Source organism: Hippopotamus amphibius, chromosome 4, assembly GCF_030028045.1.
Source record: "Hippopotamus amphibius kiboko isolate mHipAmp2 chromosome 4, mHipAmp2.hap2, whole genome shotgun sequence".
Taxonomy (NCBI): domain Eukaryota; kingdom Metazoa; phylum Chordata; class Mammalia; order Artiodactyla; family Hippopotamidae; genus Hippopotamus; species Hippopotamus amphibius.
In genome coordinates, this window is record NC_080189.1 from 47,826,552 (window position 1) to 47,846,564 (window position 20,013).

A 20,013-nucleotide genomic window follows, 5' to 3' on the forward strand; every position below is an offset into this window, starting at 1 on the left:
AAGGAGAGTGACAGCTTGTCTGTCTGAAAGGTCAGTCAACTAGGTGACACAGCCAGGCCTTCCTTAGTTGATTCTTAAAAAGAGAAACCTTAGTCTTCTTCTTGGTGCATCTATAAGGTAACAAGTTCAAATATCAGATTAACTGTTTCCCTGTCATTAAAAAGACTGGTATTTCTATTTTTTGCCAATGCTGGTATTTCTTAATTAGAGACAACATAAGGTTGAAGGAAGATATTGAGTCATAGAAAAAAAAGAATAGCATGCTTGTCTAATGGCATTGACTATGAGGTCTCTATAGCTTAGTAAGAATAAAAGATTGCATCCTGAAAACACTTGAAAAGAGATGATCTCGAATCAAAGTACATCTTAATCAGCTGAAAGTATTTATCCTTCTTAGCTATTCAAGCGAAGAGTAAGAAAGCACTTAGTGAAGATGGAGGAAGAAATGATGCTGGAAAAGTCTGCTGAGGAATGAAACCCCAGCAGGGAAGCCGAATTATGATACCAAAGGCCGTTTGATACAGCTCAGCGAAAAAAATGCATAGGAATAGGAATTTCATGGTGTAACACCCAGGGTATCTCCCTACATCCAAAATTCACATTATAACATAGAAGATATGAACAGGTGGAAAATATGCTAGAAGTTCCTTCAAGGTAATAAATATTTGTTCTTTTTCTTGAAGAGAAGAGGAACTAGAGGGGTGATGGGAAAGCCAAAATCTCCAAGAAAAAAAATAGCTAACATTGGTTAAACAGGCACCATTCTAAGTGCTTTGCTTGTGTCAATTCACCCATCCTTACAAGAAAAATAGGTTGGATCCTCTGGCCTCTGCTCTTAGCTACCATCTTACAGTGTCTCTGAGATCAGAGCTCACTGGAATCTCCCAGGCTGGGCAAAAACCACACAGTGGTGAATCCGTTAACAAGCCCCGTTTCCTCCCCTTTCCCCCCTCTCTCCCAGGCAGGCAGGAAATATACCTTCTTTTGCTTTAAATAGAAAAAGAAAGTTCTATTCAAGGTTTCTTTTATTATGTTTTTAATGATAAAGTAATATATTTTCTTGGCTCCCTATAGAGAGAATTTGGAAAACACAGAAAATTACAAAGAAGAAAATTTGTAAATAATCCATAATTATTCTACAGCATAGACAAGCACAGATGATATTTTAATGCATTTCTCTGAAACACACACACACACACACACACACACACACGCCCATCCATATATATAATATATGTATACACTTATGTTCTGCTTTCTTCACTTAACATTACATCATGAGCGAATTTCCTTGTCATTACATAATCCAGTGATAAGATGGAGGGACCCAGGCATCCGAAGCTTGGTTGTGGTTCACTCCTCATTTGAGGGGGTCACCCTAGGAATGATAGTACTCTTAAGAGCAACTGGGTCTCAAAATCCAGTTTTTATTTGGAATAAGATTGAGGACTTGAAGAGGAAAGTTAGAAACTTACACTCAGCTAAAAATAACTCCATGCCTGTTCTGTTTTTGTGAAAGATGCTTGCTGCAGGGAGAAAAACAGGATGACCTAACAATTCAATGTAACTTTAAGATGTTTTGCTAAAATATGGTATGTTCTGCACCTGCTCTTGTAAGTTTCTGTTTGGAAACTTCCATGCTCTGTAAACACGTGCACTATGAAAGTAAAGCTCACCCTGAGTTTGGGGCCCAGAACTTTGGAGCGTTAGCTTGTCTGGTGCCGCCAGCTTAATAAACCTGAGTTCTCCAACCCTCCGAGTGTGGTGCTTGGTTTCTCAACGGACCGATTTCTGCAACAGGCTAACAGCTGCTCGTATGTGGAAAGTATTATCTGCAAAATGAAGAGACGTTTCACTAGGTATCGGATCACAAGTGAGCAAAGAGAAGAAATGGGACCCCACTCGTTCTTTCTCCTTCTTGGGGTTAGGGTTAGGATTCTTGGGGGTCAGCATGGAACACCAGCTTAGCCAGAGAAATCAAGGAGAGAGGCTTGATGTGGCTCTTATTTTGATCTCCTCGGTCACACGCACTGTAAAAGCCCATTAACTGTCTTCCAGTTGTTACTCACAAAGAGAGAGAAGCTTCCTGGGACTCTTCAACTCTTTCAGAGAGAAAGAACATAAGGGAAAGTGGGTGCTTTGGCACATGTAAAATAACACAGTACATACACATTCCGTTATCTGTATCAGGCCAGGAAAATTCTTCAGTAACTGGATTTCTTAGTGACAAACTTGCACAGTGAGTTTTCAAATGACACTTATCTTTGGAGAGATGTTCTGTTGGTTGTCTCCTACCCTGATTCAGTTTGACAGATTCTTCCCCTTCACATTTTGTCTCATTAATGGCTTTTGGCTGCTTTTTTTTTTTCCATCAACAGTTAAACTGGGTTTCTAAGGACCCAGGAATTTAATAGTTTGGTGCTTGAGAAATCATTCCAGTGGATCTTTTGTTCTAAAACCTTCAAATTGAATCAGTGAAACAGGGAGAGAAATGCCCTGTGTGTGTTTGTGTGTGTGTGCGCTGCCTCGTGTCGACCTTCCTGAGCTAAAGTGACATTTCTTGTAGGTGCTGAGATTGAGATAGATAGACTTTGAACATAGAGACGTTGATTTCTAGAAGCACAGAATCAATTGATAGCAGTACTGAATTCCTAATAAGGATAAAATTAATCCAGGTTAATCTATTAGTTTATTTCATTTATTATTTTATTTCTCTTTAATTTCAATGAAACACATGACTGAAGTAGTTTGGACAATTTAGTGAAAGGACAACAACATGTTCTTGGGTTTCATAATTTAAAAATTGATTTTTTTAATCAAAGCAATAAAGTAGATAAGTTTAAAAATAGTACTAAAAAGCTTGTATGAATAATAGAATTTCCTTACTCCAACTCCCACTTTCCTCTTCTGCAGAGGCAACCACTCTCAAATCCTTCAGCTTTTTCTTTTTCTATCTTTGTCCATATTTTAAATAATATTCATAAAATACTATTGCTCGATTTAGTGTTTTAGACATTATGCTCTAACTTCTATCATGGTAGATGGGGATTTAGCTTTTGTTATTGCTTTATTTTTAAATTTGTTTATTTGTATTTATTGTTAAATTTTCTTATGCCCTTCTCTAGTTTCTCAGTACAAATTTCAGATAATCTGTGCAAACTGGGCTGGTTGCTCTTTGGGCCTGCTAAGCAGCTGCTGCCCTGGGAAATCTCTCACTCTTCCTCCCGTGCTGGATCTCCTGTCTCCTGAGATCCACCTTTTCTTCCTTCTTGGTTTCTTCCCTAGCACATTCTTCAGAAGTTGAGACTTTACATACTTGATTGTTAGTTTTGCCAGGTATGGAACTCTAGGATGTATTCTTCAAAATGTTGATGGTACTGCTTCACTGTCTTCCAGCTCCCAGTGGTGCCATTGGCAAGTCCATTGCTATTTTTAGCCCTGATACTTTTTTTGCAAACTTGCCTCAGATCTTAAGATCTTGGGTTTTTTTGGTTTTGGGTTTTTGGAGGTTTTTTGGCCATGCTGTTAGTTCCCTAACCAGAGATGGTACCTGGCCCTGGCCCCCTGCAGAGGACGCACAGAGTCCTAACCAATAGATCGCCAAGGAATTCCCTCAGATCTTCTCTTTATGTCCAGTAATCTGAAATCTTTTAAGACGGGCTTTAGCGGGGAGGATCCTTTCTCATTCATTATGATTGATAATTGGCAGTTCATCAATGGATAGATATGATTTCTTTGTACTAATTCTGTAATTTCCTATCCTTTTTTTCTATTCACCCTTCATATTAATCAGAAGTTGGACCTGTAATAAAAACTGCTAGTTGCCTACCTAAATATTTAGATCTTCCCCTTCTTCCTTAGTAGGAAAATACTCATTCGTTGCTAGTGGTAAAGTACCTAGAGGAAAGAACCCATTGTCCTCTCATTTGTAGCTAGAAGGGACCACATTACTAAGTTCTGTCCAATGAGATATAAGTGGAAGTTGGTACAGGATTTCTTAGAAAACGGCTCTTGGAGCTGACTTAGCTGGAAGATGTGCCCTCTGTCCTTCCTGGGTTCCTCTTTCCTGATACTGGAATGCCAACACAATGGCCAGAGCTCCAGCAGCTATCTTGGACCATGATATGAATTTGAAGATAAGAAGCCACATGATCTAAAAGACAGAGTAAAAAGATAACAGTCTCTCTGGAGCTGCCATACCAACCTCAGCATGCCTACCCCCGTGTAAGAGACAATAAACCATTGCACATTTAAGCCACTATTATTTTAGATTTTCTGTTATATGTAGTCAAACCTACTCTGATAATACCTTCTATTGATAGATTTATATGTTAATTTTCATATTGTTTTCTCTTATTTGCTTTTTGTTAAAATTTCTTGGAGCCTTTCTCTAAATATTCATTTTAATTTTGGCATTCATTTTTATAATTTCCAAGAGTTCTTTCTTATTCTGTGATTGTTCTTGTTTCATAGGTGTGATATCACCTCTTGTCTCTATACTTTTTGGAGGGAAGTTTCCTTCTGTTTCTGGCACTGTTTCTCTCGTCTTCAAGATCCTAGTCTACACACACACACACACACACACACACATATACGCACGCACACACATTATGTGATTTAATCATTACAGCAGTGTAATGAAGCGCATATTATTATTACCACCACTTGTCAAATGAGGAAAAGAAGATACAGTGGGGTTAAGTAACCTGCTCAAAACCATACCATGGACAGTGAAGGATCTGGAATTTATAAATAGATCTGTTTGGCTGCACTCCTAACTGTAGCACAAATATGCCATGTGTACATAATTTTTCATTAATTTTCTTTTTAAGTCATGTTGTGTCAGACTTTAAACATTTGGTATATATTTTTTTGGATTATTTTCCTTATGCATATGCTAATATTGACATTTTTGAAATTGGGATATAATTTTATCCCAATTATGTTTTAAAATAAATTAACCATATTTTGTATTTTGTAGTAACTGTCCAGAAGTTCATGTGTTCATTAAATCTTGATAGATCACCTACTATGTACAGGGAAATGTTCTGTCTCTGGGTAGGATAAACTCCACAGTACTCCCTCTCCCTTAGTCTTTAAATATTTAATATAGACATGTAATCAGAGGATTCTACCTATTAAAGGATAAAACCAACCATCGTGCTATTAGTTTGAACTTTTAAAAAGAGGCTTAAAAACCTCTCTCATTAAGGAATTCTAAGACAAGTTTAAGACCATATCTGGCTGATCCCATGTAATGGATATACACATGGGGAATTTAATATCAAAGCGAAATATTTGGTCTCTGTCTTAATTTGCAGTACCTCCTTGAACCCTGTCTTCCCCATCTAGAAAATAAGGGTAATAATACAGCTAGCTCATGTACAGTTATGATAAAGAAATTAGAGAATATATGTGAAATTCAAAACAATCCAGTCTTCGTGTTGATGAGGTAATTGAATTAGTGGAATGAGAGAATTCTAAGCAGGTAAACAAGCAACAGCTAACTAGCTAACCAAACCAATGATCCCACTTTCCCTTTCTGAAGCACAAGTGCTCACTTAGGATCGAAACTGCTAGGTTTCTATCTTAATTATGCATTATGGTTGTTTTTTTTGGGGGGGGGTAGATTTGCAAATAATAATTCAAACCCCTTATATGCTTAGCTGTTTTAGGAAGTTGAAATCATTGAATCCTGAAATCTCTATTCCTCTCCCTCCAGTATAAAGTTTTACTTGGTTGGGTGGCAAGTGAATATTTGTAAAGCTGCTTGACTGTTCCTGGGTTTTGAATTCACTGGGGGTGAAATATGGCATGTAACCCAGTAAATAATCAGCATTACACTTTATCTCTTTTCTTAAGGAAATAGGGCAGGAGAAGAGAAAAGATTGACGGAGCAATGTCTTCAGGGTTCTCCAGTGGGCCAGATGCTGATGACTGCAGCACAAATGAATCAGACACGTTACTGAAATTGTCCACAAATTGCACTGAGTTTAAAACTCAGTAAATGCAAAAGCCTTTGGATAATGTCAAGTTTAATATAACTCAAAAGACAATATAAAGTCAGGGGGGAAAAAAGCAAAACAAGCGTTGTTCAGTCTCAGAATATCAACTCATTGCATTCTGTTGGAGGAGCCAGATTTTTTCTCTTTGAAATTATCTGGGAGAAAAGCAGAGAAAGAGGATGAAAATCTGTTTTTTTTTAAATTGAAGTATAGTTGATTTATAATGTTGTGTTAATTACTGCTGTACTACAAAGTGATTCAGTATTACATATATATATATATACACACATTCTTCTTTTTATATATTCTTTTCCATTACAGTTTATTATAGGATATTGAATATAGTTCTCTGTGCCATACAGTAGGACCTTGTTGTTTATCCATTCTATATATAAAAGCTTACAGCTGCTAACCCCAACCTCCCACTCCACCCCCCAATCCCCCTCTTCATTGGCAACCACCAGTCTGTTCTCTATGTCGGTGATTCTGTTTCTGTTTCATAACAGAAACATTCATTTGTATCATATTTCAGAGTCCACATATAAGTGATATCATATGGTATCTGTCTTTCTCTTTCTGACTTATTTCATTTAGTATGATAATCTCTAGTTGCATCCATGTTGCTGCAAATGGCATTATTTCATTTTGGTTTTGGGTGAGTAGTATTCCATTGTATATATACCACATCTTGTTTATCCATTCCTCTGTTGATGGACATTTAGGTTGCTTCCATCTCTTAGCTATTGAAAATAGGGCTGCAATGAACATTGGGGTGCATGTATCTTTTTGAATTATGGTTTTCTCCAGATATATGCCCAGGAGTGGGATTGCTGGATCATGTGGTAATTCTATTTTAGTTTTCTGAGGAACCTCCATACTGTTTTCCACAGTAGCTGCAACAACTTATATTCCCACCAACAGTACACGAGGGTCCCCTTTTCTCCACACCAAGAGGATGAAAATCTGGGTCGTGTCCCCGAATGGACTTGAAAAAGAAAATGTTCCTTAGAGACAGAGATTCCTGTGCTGCCCAATTTGGTGTCTGCCATTCTGCAGAGTGGAACATCCACTACATTATCTGAGTATAGAGTGTATCCTGGTGTCCTTTTGTGGACAAGATCTTGTGGACTCGCCCACACCATCTTGTGTTGAAGAGGAAAATTAGAAACTTGCACTCAGCTAAAAATAACTCCATGCTTGTTCTGCTTTTGTAAAATGTGCTTGCTGCGCGCATAGGATGACCCAGCAATCCAATGTAACCATAAGATGTTTTGCTAAAAATGGAATGTTCTGCACCTGCTCTTGTAAGTTTCTGTTTGGAAAGGTCCGTGCTCTGTAAACCAAGTAACCAATCTACCCATGCTAACTGTAAACATGTGCACTGACCCCCCTATAAAAGTAAAGCTCAGCCTGAGCTCGGGGCCCAGAACTTTGGAGCGTTAGCTCATCTGGGGCTGCTGGCTTAATAAACCTGAGTTCTCCAACACTCCAAGTGTGGTGCTTGGTTTCTCGATGGACTGATTTCTGCAACATTTCGAAGACCTTGGCAGAAGCTCCCAGCTCTGACATTCATCTTTGTTTCGCTGATATTACTGCTTGGCTGCCCTCAGAAGATGGAATCATGTTTCATTTTCAGTTTGAGTAATGACAGGATTCACCATCTTCCACCATGCAGGTTTCCAGGAACTTTTAAAGAAATCATTAAGGTTAAATAACCAGCAACAGGAACCTTAATGCACTCTCATTGATAGCTGCTCTTTCTCCAGCCCAGAAATTGAAAACTTCTCTCTATTTTCTATGTGGTCAAGTAATGTCAAACTTTTGAAACGCCCTGAGAGAAGTGATGGGAAAGCATCAATCTTTGGACTAAAATTGAGAGCTTTTCAGATTTAATAAACTTGGTGAAAATCTCATTGGTCCGTGAAAAATCTCTTCCCTGTCTCCTTAAGAGGGGATTGAGGTTGCACAGGGAATGAGCCCTAAAGAAGCTTAGTAGCCGGGTTTAGGGAAGCCCCACTCCTACAAAGCAGGTCCCACTGCCCTGGATGTACACAATAGCTTCAGAAAGCGCTTGGAACGCTCTCCCCATTGGGAGCTCCCCATAATATCCTCTCATTGGGTGGGCTCAGGGGAAAGAACATTGATTGGGCTTTGGAATCACAAGCCCTGAGTTCATGCCTTGGCTGCGGCACTCTCTTACGGAATTTTGGGCAAGTCTCCTTTCCCCTTATCTGGATTTCTGGGGTTAGTGGCAGTAGCGAAACCACTACTGAGTGTGAAGTGTGGTGACATTTATGAGGACCCTCGTGGATAGCAGGTGCCTAGTTAATGATGATGGTCATTATTATGATTTTTATTGTATTATTTACCTGCCCACCCAGCAATTTGATTTGTGTGTTTTGTAAGCATCTCAAATGTAACAGGTCCAAAATGGAACTCTTGGTTCCCGAGGGTTGGTTCCCTTTCACAGCGTCCTCCCCCAAATGATCCACCTTAGCCTTCTCTATCCCAGCAAAAGGGGCCACCATCCCACAAGAGGCTTAGGAATTATCTCTGACTCCTCTTTCCTTTAAGCCCTACAACAAATCCAAATCAAGCCTTGTTTTGACTTTAAAATGTACCCCAAATCCCACTGCTTCTCCTACCTCCACGGCTACCACCCGAATCTGAGCCACCATCATCTTTCACCTGTATTACTGCGGCAGCCTTCCAATGGGTCGCCCTGTCTTCACTCTTGGCCTTCCTACAGTCCATTTTCTACAGAGCTGCAGAGTGGCCTTTTTAATTTTATTTATTTATTTATTTCTATTTTGACACGCAGGCTTCTTAGCTGCAGCATGCAAACTCTTAGTTGCGGCATGCATGCAGGATCTAGTTCCCCACCCAGGGATTGAACCCAGGTGCCCTGCATTGGGAGCTCAGAGTCTTACCCACTGGACCACCAGGCAAGTCCCCAACGTGGCCTTTTTAAAAGGTAAACCATCGAGGGAGGAAGGGAACACGGGGATATGTGCATAAAAACAGATGACTGAACTTGGTGTACCCCCCAAAAAATAATAAATAAATTTAAAAAATAAAAAAAAAAAAGGTAAACCAGATCAGTTCACTCACCTGTGTAAAGCCCTCCAGTGCCTTCCAAACTTTTCCATGGCCCACAAAACCTGACACAATCTGGCCTGTCTGTGTCTCCAACTTCATCTCCTACTTCCTGGCTCATTAATGACCAGTCAGGGTCACACATCAGGTTTATTTGCATCTCAGGGCCTTTGCACATGCTGTTTCCACATGCTGTTTGGAACACTGCCCCCTACTCCCCATCTTTGCATAGAGGGCTCATTCTTATTATTGAGGACTCTGCTCAAATATTACCTCCTCAAAGAAGCCTTTCTGACTCTTCCATCTGAAGTCACTAGGGTTATTCTCCAGTCATTCTCTGTCTATAACCCTTTAAACTTTTTTCAGTGTTTATTACTTTCTGAGATAATAAAACTATATTGGTAAAATAAATTTATCTATGTTTTCTTCGTGAATCTCTCTGTTCTAGCATGCAGGCTTCAAGAGGACAGAGCTCTTCTCTGTCATAGTCACAGCTCTATACTCGCACCTAAACAGTGCCTGAAAATATTTGTTGAATGAATGAATGAAAGCATTATTAATGATGCTGTATTTTGACTCCACCTCTTATCTCTTTCTTCTACAGCTCTGGGCATATGTGCCCGGGTTCACTGTGACACATTCTTAGTGCCTACACACTCTCGTGTTCCCTTAGGGCTCATGACTATGAACTGAATAATCATTGGCAAAGGGTTAAGGTGGAGGGGGGAATTCCTGTAATAATACATGCATCTCCTAATTGGAGATTTTATTGTTTCATCAGTTTGTAGTTTTAATGGTGAACATTTGAGACTAAGTCAGGCTTTGGGGAAGATAGCTGGGCTATGCCTTCCTAAATCCCACTTTCAAGAGGGCTAGTTCTACTCCTATTTAATAAACTGGACTCCTTCTTTCTCCCAGGGGAATTCCTTGAGATAATTGAAAGTGACACTAAATTGTGTCATTTTTCTTTGGTAGAAAGCCTATGGCTTTGCTAATTTTTAAGAGCATACATTCCTCTATTTGACTTTTGCACATAAAACCAAGAGAGAGGTAGGATAGCAAACTTCTTTTAGACCAGCACTTTGTAGAACACTGTCTTAAGGGTATTAACAACAACAACAAAAACAAAAGATAAAAACAAATACAAACACTAACAAACAAACATATGCCCCTACTTCAAACTACCCAAAGGCTCATATTTTAGCTAAAACATAGCAAACTTCTCTACCCAACAGTTGGCAGCCAGTGTGGTGGGATGACGAACACTTGGACACTGGAGTCAGACAGGCCTGCGTTTCATCTTAGCTCTGCCTTTTCCTCAATCCCTTTGAACTCAATGTTCTCATCTGTAGACAGAGATGCTAAGAGCTACTTCTTGGGGTTATATGAGGGGCTACTGAGCTAGCACATTTAAAACAGCCCAACCACTGGTGTGTAGAAACTGCTCAATACCTATTACTTCTGCTTGACTGCACTATGATTAAAAAAAAAAAAGTGCATCTGCTAGAAGTGCCTTTGGCTGCAAACAACAGAAGACCAACTAGGGAGGCTTCAATTGTTAGAGGTTTATTTTTTTCAGATAATAAGAAGTTGGAGGTAGGAGTCAACAGCTCAACAACATTAAGGCTAATACCTGCATTTCTCTTGGCCATTTCCTTTTGATCACAGATGGTTACTGCCGTTCTACTATCATGTTTGTGTTATAGGCAGGAAGAAGGAGGAAAGAAGAAAGTAAAAGCAAAGGAGCAAAGAGCCAGGACAAGCAAGCCTGTACCCTTTTATCAGGAAGGCAGCCACTTCTCTAGAAGCTCCACCTAGCAGGTGTCTGCTTACATCTCATTGGCAGAACTGGGTCACATGGCCATCTCTAGACCAATCATAGGCTGGGGGGAGGGATGAGATTGCCATCCCTGGTGTAGATCCATTGCTCAGTATTTCCTGGAGCAAAATCAGAGTTCTACATTCAGAGGAGGAGTGGGATGGTGGTAGTGGGAAATGAATATTGAGTAGGCAGTAAGTCATAGCTGCCACAGAGGGAGAGCCCACTTACATAATTCTGGCTAAAGACAAAACAAAAGAAACTTCCATTTTGTACTGCAAGTTCCAACTATTGTTGGAGATCAGCAGGGTTTATGACACTGAAAAAAATTAGTGAATGCCTCAGGGATAAATTTCCTAGAAATGGTCTTGCATGCAAATCTGTCCTTCCTTTGACCACTTGAATTAAACACATGGAAGCATTTAGTGGCCCAAATATCAGGCTCCACCCAGGAAAATAACCCACAAGAACTTTAGTGCACTATGCACTAAATCTAAGGAAAATTGAGATTAGGCTGGAGTTAAACATTTACTTTCTAAAACTTCAAGCATAGAAATGTTCACAGACTGTGAAAGGAGGCTGTGTTCCAATATTCCCAAATTGTTCTTGGCAAGTGATGCTATTGGCTGAATGAGAAATTCATAGAACTGTGAGCATTGTTCTGTTGTAAAGGCCACAGCAGGAGGGCTGGGTGTCAGGAGGGGTAGGAGGAATCAGGCACCAGAAGCACATGGAATAACCAAGTAGTGGGTGTGAAGAAAGATCAAGGATAATTTACTAAATAAGGTGATAATCACATGCATTCATGCTTAATAAAGAATAATTGCAGTGAAGGACTATATTTCAGTCTATACTAAGCCTGAGAATCTTATGACAAATAAAACTGTACCAGCATGAAAAAGGGCTGCTTAGGCATGCATTTTGCAGCAATAGGGAGTAAATCTATTACCTGCTGTCTATTTCTTCATTTATCCCCTGGAAGTAATAAAAAATAATTTGTTAGGTGGCAGTGGTGGTGGTGGTGGTGGTGGTGGTGGTGGTGGGAGTGGTGGTGGAACCAGAACTATGGTCCCAGACCTAGAGATCTAAACCCAAATGGAAGAAAGAAACAAGAACAAGGAGAAAAGGACTGTGTAAAGGCCAGCTGGATACCCCTAGGGCACCAACAAATAGCGAAGAGTGTCCTCAAGTGGACTCAAGTGTAAGAAAGACTTGATACTTGTTTCCCCAACCATGGCTCATTTTATTTTTATTTCTACCACTAGGTGTCTTCTTCTGTCTCAGGACTCTCCATCTTCATAGGGGTCCCCCATGAACATGTGTGAACCAATTTACATTCCCACAAGTAGGATATAGGGGGCAGTGGGGTTCAGTTGTTCTATACCCTCTCCCACACTTGGTACAGTCAGTCTTTTATTTTAGCTGTTCTGGTTGGGGAGTAGTTGTCTACCACTGTGATTTTTGACTTCTCTTCCCTAATGACTAATGATGTTGTGTACCTGTTTATGCATACATGGGCCATTTGGGTTTCTTCCTCTATGAAGTGAAACCTTTCTCTTTTGATCACTTAAAATTTTGGTTTTGTCTTTTAAAACTTAATTTGTAAGGGTCTTTTATCACCATGGAGTTCTTAGACAGATACATGTATTGCAAATATCTTCTCTCACTTCATAGGTTGCCTTGTAACACTCTTTACATGTCTTTTGATGGACAGAAATTTTGTAATACCAAAGAGAAATGTTTTTATCAATTTTTTTCTTTTGTGATTAGTCCTCTTTACGCTGTGCTTATTCTTAAGCAAATATTTCTTATTTGCTTACCCCAAGGTCATGAAGATAGTCTCTAGCTTCTTCTAGAAGCTTGATTGGTTTTGCTTTCATATTTAAGTCTATGATTTGCCTCAAATAAATTTTTCTCATTTAATTGTCACAACCTTTCTTTCTAGTAATACCTGTCAGATTTAAAACATTCTGAAATCTTTTAAATTCAAAATCTACATTGTCAGTTTCAAGTTGAGATGTGAAGGGAGGCTATGTGCTATTTATTTCATCTTGGCAGAGTTTCAGAAGCACTCTGGGCAAATTTCAACTCTCACACTAATGCACAGACAGCATCCTTCCTGCATTCCCACCCACAGTTTGAGGTTAGAACATGTTCACAGAAGTACCAGAAGCAGAGGGGAATGGAGATAAATAACCAATCATTATGTTCTTTAAAGCCTTGACCTTCGAGTTTCATTAAAAAAAAAAAAAAACCTTCAACATAGAAATACAATTGCCCTTAGGTTGCACTTTTACCAAGGACTTCAAATAGTACTTGTAAGCAAATCTCTCTGGCTTCTTGGGTTTCTTCAGCTTCTTGATGCTCTAGAGGACAGTCTAACGACAAGTGTATTTTTCTTGGGTGTTGTGGAACACCCCAGGCCCTGTCCAGTAAGGCAGACAAACCCTCTCATCAACTGGCCAAAGGCCATGGGAGCAGGCAAGGGAAAGGCCTCTCTTACTTGGTCCCAGACACAGAGATCTCTCTTGTTCTGAGAAAGAATCGCCCCTTCTGGAAACCCCTGCTGCATTCCAAGGCAAAGTGATACATCCTCCAGAGAGGTTAAGTAAGGTGCCCAAATTCATTGTCCTAGTGATGACAGAGCTGGCCTGTGAATCCATACCTAACCCCACATCGAATGTCCTTTGCACTAAAAAATTCTACCTCATTTCTGTACAACCTCTTGAGCACTAATCTTTCTTAACATGCTTTTAGATAGTATCTTAGTCACCTCAGCCTGCCATACCATAGAATAGGTAGCTTAAAGAACAATTTACTTCTCCCAGTCTGGAGGCTGAAATCCCATGATCAGGGTGCCAGTATGGTTGGGTTCTATTGTTGCAGACAGCTGACTTCCTGTTGTATCCTTTCATGGGGGAAAGAGAGAGAGCTCTGGTCCCTTTATCCCCTTATAAGGGCACCAATCCCATCATGGGGCCTCCACCTCCATCACCTCATCTGAACCTAAGTACCTCACAAAGGCCCCACCTCCAAATACCATTGCACTGGGGGTTAAAGCCTCAACGTATGAATTTAGGGGTGACACAAACATGCAGTCCATAACAGATGGGTAATTTTTTTTTAGCTCTTTATTGGGATATAATTGCTTTACCCTCTTGTACCAGCTTTTGAGGTACACCAAAGTCAATCAGCTGTATTTATACATATATCCCCATATCCCCTCCCTCCCGCGACTCCCTCCCACCCTCCCTGTCCTGGCCCTCTAAGGCATCACCCCAGATGGGTAATTTTTAATCTAGGGTCCCCTTCTCACGTCTGTGAACTCCTGAAATTTTAAGAAGATGGTGTTTGCTTCTGCGATTATGCACACAGAGGCCTTCCACTCATCAGATTCCAATGATCAAAAGGTTCTATGAAATAAGAAACACAAAGAGGAGTCACTGTGTTGGATGGCGATGAAGGGAACACCCCTGAGGTGGCTTCTTGGCGTCGGGCATGGACAGCCCCCTAGGAGGCGGTGGAAATGTTCCGTGCAGTGCTCAGCTCCTGGTCGTCCAGTTTGTGCTGCTTGCAAACCCCCAGAGGCCTCCCAGCATTCTGTTCATGTCCCTCCCCTTCAACAATATGCTTTCTTTTCTCTTGTGATTACAGGGAAGAATAATAATACTCATAATAAGTAATCAAGGCCCCTTGTAAATAAAAGATAGAGTACAGAATGTTCTTCCAAGCTTTTTTTCCTAGTTCTCTTCCCACGTTTCTCCTCTTCTGCGTTGGACACACATCCCACAGTAGTAAGCAGCCTTCAGACTGGTTCAAAATTGTGTGCAGACATTATTATTATAATGACAGAATCTCTGGGTAGCAAGAAACACAAGCTGCATTTGTTTAGTGAGAAGCCCAATCACAAGAACTGTAGTGAAGGTTATTCGAGGAAGCTGTTATAGGTCAGAGAGAGGAGATATACCAAGGGGCGGGGGGCGAGGCAGAGAAAGAGGAAGTAAGCAGCAGCAGAAGAAGGCACAGGGCAGCAACTGGGACTGTAGGGTTTTTGCAAATGACAGCATTTCCATAGATGTGTCAGATAGGCCCAGGAGGGGTCCCGTCTTGAAGGCAGCCCTGGAAGTGTTTGCCACTGTCAGAGAGGGAAACAGCTGGTATCTGTTATACAGAATCAGGTGTTATGTTGCGTCTGCACATCAGAACTTGGCGCATGGACGAGCAGCCCTGGCATCGCCTGGGAGCTCGTTAGCAATGCAGAACCGTAGACCCCTGACCTATGGAGTCAGAATCTTTAACATCAGGATCCCCAAGTGACTCATACCCATATTTAAGGTTGAGAAGCCCCGACCAAGGGAGCACTCAGGCAGGTGGCAGAGGGCTGGTAATGTGGGTCACAGTGAGACAGCGAGAACTGTTAAGTTACCAGGAGAAGCCAGAAACCAGAATGATTGAGGTTCTGCTCACAGGTGAACGAAGCGGTGCAGCAGAGTGGTTAGGGATAGTTCAAATCCCAGCCCTGCCCCTCACCAGCTGGGGGCCTTTGGGCAATGACTTAAACTCTTTGGGCTTCAAGATCTCTATCTATAAAACAGTGACAACCACAGCACCTCCATCAGAGAGTGGTTGTAAGGAAAATCGAGCTTACGTATGTAAAGTCTTAGAACCGTTCCTGGATGGTTCGTTACAATAGTTGTTGTCATTATTGTTATTACGTGTCTGGCTTCAGCAAGTCCACTGAGGGTGGAGAAACTAGAAGCAGGGGATGCAGTTTCCAAGTTTCAGAGAGTCAGATCAGGTTAGGAAGAGAGCAGAGGTATCTTTGGAACTTGCTCCAGTACAAAAGCAGCTGATTTCATCCCTGTGTAAGCAGCTCTCCTGTTTACCACGGACGCTAATAATAACCAGCCCTTGCATCTGTTCCACATATCACCCCACCCCACCCTCTCCAGCTCACTGAGTGCTGTCCCGCTCGTATCTCCCCTTCTTCCTCTTCCTTCCTGGTCACAGGCATGGGTGCAGGTGGTGTGTGCACCGAACATGTGGGCAGTAGGATAAACAGGAAAGTAGATGACCCAACTCCAGGGGTCAAAGGAAGTCCTGGCTCTGCCCGGGACCGCAAGATTGCATTTCTTTGTCAAACCACTACTCACCTGCATTGACCAGCATGTAATCACAGGAGGATGTCACTTGCTGTCAGCTCCAGCATGCCCTGGCGGTGGCCGGAACTCAGAGGATCACTTGGATCCTGCTTCCTTACAAGGATTTAAAAGGATTGACAACTTTTCACAGTTGTTGGCTCTGGGAAATTGAATTGGCTGCTTTGCTATTTTCAGGATAAGGCAAGGCGCTCAAAAAATTTACCCCCTCCCTCTATTATTCTAAGTCCAATGGGTTAACAAGCCCCTCTTTTAAAATGTGAATAACCCTTGAAAGTAAATGTTAAATTTATGAGTAATTTCTCCTTTATTATGAATTACTATAGCTAGATAATTTCCTATCTGCCATCAAGAACATTAAGGGAAGAGCTATGTTCTTAGATGGGGGTGGATGAGAGGAAGAATGCAGGATGGTTTTATAGAGCAGGGAACTCACTACAGGGGGGAGAAGCCCATGTGGAGCCAGGAAGTCAAGAGCTTAGAGTGGAAGGGAAGGTATTAAAGAGAAAGCGGCAGGAGGTGGAATAAGTCACCAAGTGAGATGGAATGGCTCCAATGAAAATCTCATTGACTTTGGAGGTGGAAACAACTACCTGAATGTAATTGCAGATCATCTCCTGGGCTGCTTTGGGCCTTTATGGTATAAACTTTCAATGTTTCACTTGCAAAATAAATAGTCATCAAAGTCAAGAGATTCCATCTGATTAGTTGGGTGGAGATTATGGCTCAAGAAACATACTTGGAAAGGAAGAGAGGAATAAGATGACTAGTTAATCAAAACAACAGAAGGTCAAAGTTTATCCTGAGATGGATCCATCTGAAAATATATAATTCAACCAGATTTCTGAAGTTGGGGAGCAAGCTGAATAAGGGGAGGTCTTCTTATCCTTTTCAACTACAATTTTTCCATTTTTGCCATGGTAATTTTTTTTAATTTTTGATTTGGCTAGAATATATCTTCAAATAATTTTTTTCCCAAAAAGTATATGAGAGGTTTATCTTGTGAGTAATTGAACTTATATTCATTCATTCATCAAAAATACTTGTTGAAGTCGCCATATGGAAGCCCTCCACTAGGCCTTGGGGTTACATAGCATTTACTTCCTGGTGGGAAAGATCGGCCAGTAATCTGCAATAAAGATGGTGTGCTGTGATAGTCACACAAGATCCTAGAGAATTATATGGGGTGTCATCTAACCAGACTTATAGGCTCCAGGAATCTTCTCAAGGAAGGAATATCTAAGCAGAGGCTAAAAGTTGAATAGGAACTAGCCAGAAATCACTTGCAAAGATGTAAGAGAGCCTGGCATTTGGAGACTCAAGGATAGTGTGGCCAGAATGCAGCGTGTGAGAAGGAAAGGGCAAGAGAAGTATCTAGAGAGAAAGGCAGGGGCCAGATAAGCGAAGAAAGAGCGTTTAGACACTCCTTAAAGATATTAGGGAGCCATTGAAGGGTTTTGGCAAGGAAAGACCCTGGTTACATTAATACACAGATAGAAGGAAAGCAAGAGTAGAATCAGGGAGATAGTCTAGCAAGCTGTGTTAGTATCCAGGTGGCAGCTAATGGTGACCTGAACTAGGGAAGAGGAACTGGGGATGAAGAAAAAGGACTGAGTTTATTAGAATGTAGAAGTGCTGCAACTTAGGACTTGAATGTGGGGGTGTGAGGAAGGAGAAGGAGGCAAAAAAAGCTTTTCTGGTCTTTGGCCTGGGAGAATAGGTACATGGTGATGCCATTCACTGAAAGAGCCAATGAAGAAGGGCAGGATTTTGAGGGGAATTGATGAATTCCTTGAATTTGAATTTGAAGTGCTTTTTAAAAATTTTATTTTTAGCTTTTAGAAAATGTATCTTTTACTTTATTTTAAATTTTTTTAATTAAAATTTTTTTGTTGAAGTATAGTTGATTTACAATGTTGTGTTAGTTTCAGGTGTACAGCAAAGTGATTCATTTATACATGTGTATATATCTATTCTTTTTCAGATTCTTTTCCCTTACAGAATATCACGAAATACTGAGTATAGTTCCCTGCGCTATATAGTAGGTCCTTGTGAAGTGCTTTCAAAAATGCCTTTCTGTTGATTGGCTATAAAATTTGGGAGTTACAGGGTTTTTTCTTCTCAAAATTTACTCAACTTTATTACATTAGCCTCATGAATTAAAATTGCAAACAGCTAACCTTTTTTTTTAAGTTAGCCTTCTTTTTATTACTTATTTTTACCTATTTTTTTTCCTGTCTGGATGCTTGTAGGACTTTAATTCAGCTATGTCATTCGAAAGTTTTGCCAGGAGTTGTGTGTAGCTCTCTACCCATCGACTGTGGTCATCAACTCTCATCTACCACCTGAGTTCTTTTATTGATGTCCTGGTTTAGCACACCCCTTCTGCTCACGTTTTCACTTTTGAAACACTGGTACAGTTAGCTTGAATCTCTATTCTCTCTCTTTATTATCTTCTTTCTCATAGTCTTTGTCTTTGCCTCTGAATTTGGGGAGATACTCTCAAGTTTTTTCTCCATTCTTGGTTAGAGTTTCTTTGGTGATTGTTCAAATCTTTATGGACTCTGGTATGAATTTTTATTCACTAATAGTTTTCATTTCTTTGCATTTCTTCTTCATATGTTCATCTATATTTCATATTTATCTTCCTGTGTTTTCATTCAGCCTGTGACTTTTGTTTCTATTTCATAGAGGCTGTTTAATTCTTCTGGAAACATTGAGGGACACTTCAGCAGGGTAAAAGTTTAAAAATTTTCCAGAATCATATCTTTATCAGAGATGGGATCTTCCTCTGAGTCTTCAGGACAATGTTTCTACGGAGAGAGAGAGGCAGCGTTGTCCAGCCGACGACTCCATGTGCCCAGTTGCCTGGAATGGGCTCACTGGGGCCGGGCAAATTCAGCTTCTCAAAGGAATGAGGGCTCCCTCCCCTCTGGCAGCTTGAATCCTGTTTCTTAGAATGTCACTAGGAGCTTATAGTTGGTGATGTCAGACAAACATTTGCACAGCTGGTGTGTCATCCGGAGTGCTTGGTGCCTGTGTTTTGCCAGCTTAGCACCTACATACAAGGTGTTTGCATATTTGTACCATAAGAAAATAGACAACAAGGAGACAGAGGCTCTCCCTCCAAAACAAACTCGCAGTACGTCCGGTTGCATTGCTCTGGCCCTGGTACACTTCCCTGGTATGAAGAGAACATGGCACTTCCTGTCCCTCCTTGCTGATGCTTGGCTTATATGGTTCCTCAATAAAGCTGCTCATTTACCCATACCGTGTAACAATGTATATGGTATTTGCCTTTATCTGTCTTATTAGGGCTACCAACCATCTGGATTTTTTCCTGACTGTTCTCTTTTTAGCACTGAAATTTCTTCATCCCGGGAAATCCCTCCATCTTGGGCAAACTAGCACAATCAGTCACTCTAGCAAGGCAGATGAAGAGATGTCACATGGCTGGCATCCAACGTGGGTAAAATTTGCTTGTCCTGGTTAGAGTCTTTTGGAAATAACAGGAGCTCTAGAATTATGGTTCTACTATTAAGTAGAAGCTAAGGGAAATAAGACCACTGCTTGCCTCATCTTCACAAGTTTAGAAGTTATTTTGGGCCCTACAGAGCAGAAGGATGGCAGAGCACAGACTGCCCCCTCCCAACTTCCCACTACTGGCTACTGTGGGGGAACTAGTATAGACCAGTCCTTCATTTTACTTTATTTTTAATTAAAAAAAATTTTTTTTTAAATTTTTGTTGGCGATGAGAGGCATGGGGATCTTAGTTCCCTGACCAGGGATCGAATCCGTGCCCCCTGCATTGGTAGTGTGGCGTCTTAACCACTGGACCACCAGGGAAGTCCCTAGACCAGTCCTTTAGATTTGATACCTGCTATTATGCCTTTGGGGGGGGGGGAATCAGGTGCATATTGAAGTGGGACTATG